Consider the following 8,279-nt stretch of genomic DNA (forward strand, 5'->3'; position numbering starts at 1 on the left):
TGGATATTCAATGAAATCATGAAGACATTGAATTTAGAATTACATTCTCCCTAGAAGTTTAAGTTTATAAAGAGCTTTTAAGTAGAGTGCAAATACTTAGGAACAGCTTCTCTCTATTTGTTCGAAATTTCATTTACCATAGGCTCTCTCACCTGCAATGTTGCTTTCCAAGGTTTCAGTTCCTGTGGTTATCCATGATCTGAACATACTGGGAACATATTAAATGGGAAATAACAGATATAAACATTCTTATTTTTTTCATGCCACTCTGAGTTGCATGGTGAAATCTCATGTCCTCCTGCTTCATTCCACACAGGATGTGAATCATCCCTTTGTCCAGGGTATCCACACTGTATATGCCATCTACCAGCTAGTAGCCATCTTGGTTATCAGACTGTCCTTGTATTACAGGGCTTGTGTTCAAGTAACCCTTATCGTAGCCTAAGAATCTGTCACAATGCCTAAGTCATTCACTTCACTTGATCCCATCACATAGGCATTGTATTATCTCACATCATCCTGGGAAAAGTGAATACAGCATGATAAACCATTTTGAGAAAGAGAAATTATATTTACATAAAGTTTATTGCAATGTATTCTTATAATTTTTCTATTTTATTATAAGTTGTTGTTAATCTCTTATTGTGCCCAATTATAAATTCAACTTTATCATAAGAATGTATGCATGGGAAAAAAGTATAGCCCTGGCCAGTTTGGCTCAGTGATCAGAGCATTGGACTAAGAACCATAGGGTCTCAAATTCTTTTCCACAACAAGCACAACATATGAAAAAATAAATAAGTTGAAAATTGCCCTTTAGTGTCAGTTGTGGTCACTATCATGCTTCTAATATTTTATTCTTAAAGTCTCTTGTCCATTCTCCGTTTCTTTGAAACTTAGCTCCTATCTAACTACACTAAGAGCATCAGAAATTCTTAATAACATCTACCTATGGTAATTATGTAGTTTTATTTACACAGAGGATTTTTCTCCAGATGTCTAAGTGACTTCTTTCTTTCTCCATATCTGACTGATTGACAATGGAAATATGAAACAGATCTCATTTACATTAAAACTAGAAAACAAATACACTCTCATAAGGTGGCTAAATGTAGAAGCATAAGTAAGGGATTTTTATTAAAATATTTGAAACTCTATTAATTACTAAACTACCTTTGAGTAGTCATTACTCAAGTATTCATGATACAATCAATGTCTAAAAGTTTAATGGGGGAAATAGAAAGACAAATGTAATACTTTCAACAATAAATGTTTAATTAAAAATAAATAAAAAAGTTTAACTATCATCAGTAGGGAATCTGGAGTTATTTCCTCTAAATAAAGTCTGTTGATATGGGTTAAATTTTATATTTCAAGTATTATTAAAATTGATTTACTAGCATTTTACTCAAATAGCAATTTATTCAAATTACCCTCAGTAGCATTAGAGAGAGAAAAAGAGAAGTTGAAAAGATTGAATTTCTAATTCCTACTAAGTTAAAGGTTTTAATAAATTTTATATACATAACAGTCAGATATGAATTTTTTTCATTCAAAATTCCTTAGTGCCAGTTACAAAATGTATGTAGTAGAAATAGAAACAGGAATTGGAATAAACAGAAGAACTAAATGTCATCAGAGTCAAGTTATTAATTAAATGAATAACAGATTTTTAGTTCTACCTGAATATTGAGGAATATAGGCAATCAAACTCTGTTCCATGAAATTTGCATTATTTTGAATTAAAATTCAATCCTTGAGCAATTAGCTTCTAATTTGTTTGGAGGCTGATTCTAAAGGCTATACAATAAAAGCTATCAAGTATAATTTTGCATTCTTAAGTGCATAGTTTTGGTGAGGTATATTGTGTGGGGTTTTATATATTATGAAGGATTTATTTATGATAATTACTCCATTTGCATGAGCATTAAGATAAGTAATTGATTAAAATATTTCAGTGAATGATATTCTTCAGTTATCTTATTATGTTTGCATTCTTTGCCAGTTTTCTTTAGGCATGTATTCTTTGTCAAGTGAAGTGCTTGTTTTATAAACATGGAACTAACTATATTGTTGTTTTATTTGTTTCCTTATACATAGTCTGCAAATGGCACAGGAGGAACTGCTTTGATATCTAAAGAAAAGAACTAACATCATGGACTTCAAACAGAACTTATTAGTATGCAAATAATACATATTTATTCTACTCTTACTCTTTACTTGGAATCTTATCAAGCAAAGTAAAGGGCATAATAATCAAAATTTGCAATTTAAGAGATCATAATGAATACACATGGCTTTAATTTAGCAACAAAAGAAATACAATAGACCAAACGGGAGGATTAATTTGTAAAGCACATGATTGTCTAACCACTATGCTGTACACCTGAAACAAATATAAAATAATAATAAACGTAGTCCTGGCCTTTGTGGCTCAGTAATAGAGCGCTGGTCTGTGCTTTGAAGGGTGGCAGGTTTGATTCTAAGTGAAGAGCACTTAACTGGAATGCAGGTTCCTTTCTGACTGGTCCAGGGGGCATGCAGGAGGCAACCAATTGGTGTATCTTTCTCACATCGATGTCTCTCTCTCTCTTTTTTTTTCTCTCTCTCTCCCTCCCTTCCACTCTTTCTAAATACCAATGGGAAAAATATCCTTGGGTGAGGATTAACAAAAATAAAAATTTTAAAAATAGTTATAAATGTTAACTATAATTGAAAAATAAAATTTAAAAATGCATAGAAATATTTTATTAGGAGATCAAAATAAAATATTAGTATCTTATGATTATGTAGGTTAGATTTTTTAGTTGTTTCTTTATTTTATTTCAATGATCTTTTCAAAAACATGTTTTTATTGGTTTTTAGAGAGGGAGAGAGAGAGAGAGAGAGAGAGAGAGAGAGAGAGAGACAGATATTGATGTGAGAAACATCATTGAGTGCACTGACCTGGAATAGAGCTGGTGACCTCTTGGCTTCTGGGTGGACACTCAACTGTAGAGCCACACTGGCCAGGCTTGTTTCAGTGATCTTTAGCCATGTAAGTGTGATTTTTCTACAGTGCTCAAAATTCAAGTTTACAATTGTTTCAGGACTTTCCTGCCTGTATATTTTTCCATTAAAAAACCTGAAGTTCTCTCAATGTTTTATTTGGGTATGTATTCTTTGCCAAGTGAAGTGCTTGTTTTGAACCAAAGGAAATTCTGCTTTTTTATTTTCATTTTCCAAGAGTAACCAAATGATCTGCAGTGCATCCTTTCCTATTTTCTGAGAATTTCATGAAGAGACTAAAAACATGTTATGGGAATCATTAGTGAGGCATGGACTTAATTGCATGTATGCTCACATACAAAAATATCCATATGAACACAAACATTCTCACAGGTGACTAAAGATCCCAATGTAAATAAAATATAAATATTGCCATTGAGAAAATTAAAAAAAACACACAACAGCTTAATAGACCACTCATTTTCTGTGTGTTTTTGTTTTTACTAGTAGTTGAAGTATGCTTATTGAGAATTCTACCAATGGACTATTGTATAACCAGGTGATATGTTCACATTTGGCATCCTATCCAGCCTGTTCCACATAGATTTGCCTAACAACATGCCAACTTTGTCCAGGCATTCATGTCTACTCTTATAGGTCATGCTTGGTATTATCAGTATAATTTTAAAAATATGTATTTAACAAGTATGCTTGACTTTCAGAAAGGAGAGATTATTTCTAATAGGAAGAATTTAAGAAAGCATTATAAAGGACATAATATTTAATCTGAATGTTAAAGGATTTATTAAGTTTTGATGAGAGGTTAGAGCAGCGGTTCTCAACCTGTGGGTGGCGACCCCTTTGGGGGTCGAACGACCCTTTCACAGGGGTCGCCTAAGACATCGGAAAACACATATATAATTACATATTGTTTTTGTGATTAATCACTATGCTTTAATTATGTTCAATTTGTAACAATGAAATTGGGGTTCACCACAACATGAGGAACTGTATTAAAGGGTCGCGGCATTAGGAAGGTTGAGAACCACTGGAAAGAAAGACATTTCCTCTTAAAGAGGAGAATGTTGGCCAAGATATAATGCAATAAAAATCTGGAGCTTCATCAGGAAATAGTAGATAGCATAGTTTGTCTATATTCAATATGTCCAAATAAAATACCTAGAGGTAAGATAGATATTAATTATCCTTAAAAAAATTGGAAATAAATTTGAATTTTGTTTTGTAGGTAATCAGAAGCCATGTCTTAAAAATATAAATATATCCTAAGGCAGTAGTGTCAGACATATTAATATATCCTGAAGTTGGATTCTATTTGTCATCACTAAAGAAGTATACATAAGAAATGCTAGTCTAAAAGACTCTAACAAAATTCCATCATCAAATTTTTCTATCACTTACTTTCCTTACTACTAAGATGGTATACCTTTGTATTTTATTCTCATAAGAATTTATCCCTGAAATCAAATTTTAAGACTTAATGATAATTCTTTTGTCTTTTAGCTTGAGTTGTTGCTAACACAATCTCATATATAAGACAGAAAATGACTTTCTCAATAATTAGGAAAAATTGCCCCTAATTTATCATAATGCATTACTCTAATTAAGTGTACAACTACTAAAAACAGTATATGTCCAATAAGTACCTGCTAACAAGCTAAATAAAGAAAGGCTCCTGGGTTGTATTTTATGCTCTGTATTTCCCCTCTAGAGATACTAGAATTGATTGAGAGAAATCAATCAATCAGAAAGTTAAACAAATGGATTATATAAAGCAATCCAGATATATAAATTAAAATAAAATTGGAGGGAAATTTGAGAAAGGAAAATGTTAACTCCCTTCCTTATAACATGTGAATTAAAAAAAAATGATATATATTAACTATCTAGAAATCATACTCTGGCTTATGTTATCACACACAAATTACATAGCCTCTAATCTATAAAAAGAAATATTTTCCAAATTAAATCAAGTGTTAATATTTTAGATTTTAATATAGCTACATGAATTATTCTCATTTGTGATGAAAATACATCTTTAGTTTTCTTTATAATTACTGTAAACACATTCGGGGTGTTTGAAATCTTCAAGCAGCCAATCAGATATCTATTTTAAAGTATTTAGCCTTTTTAAAATTCTATCCATCAGAATTATATCAGGCACAAGAAAAATAACATGCCATTAAATAAACTAAATAGGATGTTCTGCCATAGAATTATTCCCCCATTCAGCCGCTGGAGGACATCCAATGACATTTTATAAAGACTGGTTCCAACCAGCCCACATTTCACAGGTTAGAATAATATTACACAGTTTCATAGGATTTTATTATGAGCATTGTGATATGGTTGTGTTTGTTAGGCCATTAATTAAAAAAAAAAACTACTTCTAATAATACATTTTAGCGTTCGAAAGAATTGTATAGTCAAACAGCAACTTGGTGGCCTTATGCCAAAAATTGATGCCATAAAACAGGAGGGACTCTTCAAAAGAATATTGGTGTTTTCATTATAAATATTAAATACTTGGTGACAATTACAAACAAAGGTATTGAGGATACTAATTTAACTCCAATATATAAACTTAGGAAACACTTATGAACTGTTATCCTCCAATTCTTTCCATAGGCCAGCCTAGAGCTATCAAATTAATCACGTTTCTCCCATATTCAAAAAAGTTAATCTCTACTAAAATCATAAATGCCAGGCTGTTCCTCCATTGCTTCTGCCAAATCAAATGTTTTAGCTGGGTAAGTAATAAATTGTGCTAATAAGAACCAAATAAATTACCCAGTAAAGTGATCAGTCTTACTACATTTGACAGCTAAGTCAGCTAGATTCTCTGGACTATTAAATTATGTGTTAATTTATATCTTTGTTGAACCTGAAGGATAATTTAGTTTATGTCTATTTCCTCTCTAGAGAATACTGAAAATTAAGAAAATATTTCTGGAGAGTGTTTTTAGCTTAAGTATTTCGATAATGAAGTGGTAAACTCCAGCATGTTCATTCAGGTAATAAAAACTGTTCTCTTTAATCTGATCATAAAAGAATTACTGATGTTTAGTAGCATTGTGGTGTATAAATGATGATTTATAAGCCATTATTAAACCATTAAATTAATAATTTTACAGTAAGGAATGTTGTCACATAAAGAAAACAATTTGTTTATTATTACAGAGCATGTTAATATCAATATCACATCTTTATATAGAACAACTAGAGGCCCAGTGCACAAAAATTTGTGCACTGGCGGGGGGTCCCTCAGCCTGGCCTATGCCCTCTCGCAGTCTGGGACCCCTCGGGGGATGACCACTTGCTGGCTTAGACCTGCTTCCCAGGGGATTGGGCCTAAGCTGGCAATCAGACATCCCTCTGGCAGCCCGGCAGCCTTCGAGGGATGTCCACTTGCCAGCGGGGAGTAGACCTAAGCTGCAGTCTGACATCCTTAGCACTGCTGAGGAGTCAGGAGAGGCTCCCACCACCACCGCTGTACTGGCAGCCATCAGCCTGGCTTGTGGCTGAGCAGAGCTCCCCATGTGAGAGCGCCCTGACCACCAGAGGGCAGCTCCTACATTGAGTGTCTGCCCCCTGGTGGTCAGTGTGTGTCATAGTGACCAGTCATTCCCAGTCTTTCTGCTGTTAGGGTCAGTTTTCATATTACCCTTTTACTATATAGGATAGAGGCCTGGTGCACTGGTGGGGGCCGGCTGGTTTGCCCTGAAGGGTGTCCTGGATCAGGGTGGGTGTCCCGCTTGGGTGCCTGGCCAGCCTGGATGAGAGGATGATGGCTGTTTGCATCTGGTCGCACCCCCTTCAGGGTGGGAGTCCCCACTGGGGTGCCTGGCCAGTATGGGTGAGGGGCTAATGGCTGTTTGCTGGCTGGTCAAGCCCCCCCCTAGTGGGGACCCTCACCCCATGGACGTTTGGCCAGCCTCGGTGAGGGGCTGAGGGCTGTTTACAGGCTGGCCAAACCCCCTGGCGATGGAAGCTCCCAACCTCTCCTTTTTTTCTTTTTCTTTTTATTCTGGGATTTATTTACCTTCTATAATTGAAACTTTGTAGCCTTGAGTGGAGCTCAGAGCCAGCCTGGGCAAGCGAGAAGCTTGGCTTCCTCCATCGCCAGGGGCAACCCAAGCCTTCTGCTCTCTCCAGCTCCGTGGCCATGGCTGGCTGAAAGCAGGTATCTGGGGTTTATTTATCTTTTATAATTGAAACTTTGTTGCATTTAGTGGAACTCAGAGCCAGCCGTGGCAGGCGGGAAGCTTGACTTTCTCCATCACTGGGTCAACCAAGCCTCCTGCTTGCTCCAGCTTCGTGGCTGTCTGCCGCCATCTTGGTTGGGTTAATTTGCATATAGTCGCCCTGATTGGCTGGTGGGAGTGGCTTAAGGTATAGTAAAGGTACAGTCAATTTGCATCTTTGTCTTTTATAGTGTAGATAATAATAAATAAATAAAGTTAAATGAAGTATTTCACCACGTTGAAGCTAAGTAGTTTGGTATGGAATAGGATGCTATAATATGTCTAGTACAGCACAGTAGAGTTGAATGTGATACAGGATAAGATGAAGATAGGATAGAATAGGATAGGATAGGATAGGAAGTTACAGTATAACATAGAATAGTATAGTGGAATAAAGTGTAATTAGAGTTTGCCATTAAATTTTATATCAAATTTATGGACAAATACAAAATTCAGAATATCATAATGGTGCAATCCTGGCAGATAACTTAATTATACTGAGCCTCCATTTTCTAATCTGTAAAATGAGGTTTCAAAATAGTTTCTACATCATACATTTTTGTGAGGGTATAATAAATGAAATATGGTTTACGACCTTCTTAACATGATGCCTAATATAATGAGCATGCAATTATTATTCTCCCTATTTTTCTATCGTTTATCCCTTCATTTAATTGATTTGATTCAGCTCTTATATGAGGAAAAGAATTTATTTGTCTGCCTCATATGTTGAGATATTTTTTCTAGTTTGTAGTGGTTTTTTTTTTTTTTTTTTTTTTTTTTTTTTTTTTTTTTTTTATATTCCATTGATTTTTCCTACAGAGAGGAAGAGAGAGAGACAGAGAGTTAGAAACATCGATGAGAGAGAATCATCGACCAGCCGCCTCCTGCACATCTCCCACTGGAGATGTGCCCGCAACCCAGGCACATGCCCCCGACCGGAATCGAACCTGGGACCCCTCAGTCCGCAGGCCGACGCTCTATCCACTGAGCCAAACCGGCCTCGGCGGTAGTGGTTTTTTTTGCCAA

This window comes from Myotis yumanensis, unplaced genomic scaffold, assembly GCF_028538775.1.
Source record: "Myotis yumanensis isolate MYYU_CA2020_CCGP unplaced genomic scaffold, mMyoYum1.0.hap1 SCAF_3, whole genome shotgun sequence".
Lineage (NCBI taxonomy): Eukaryota > Metazoa > Chordata > Mammalia > Chiroptera > Vespertilionidae > Myotis > Myotis yumanensis.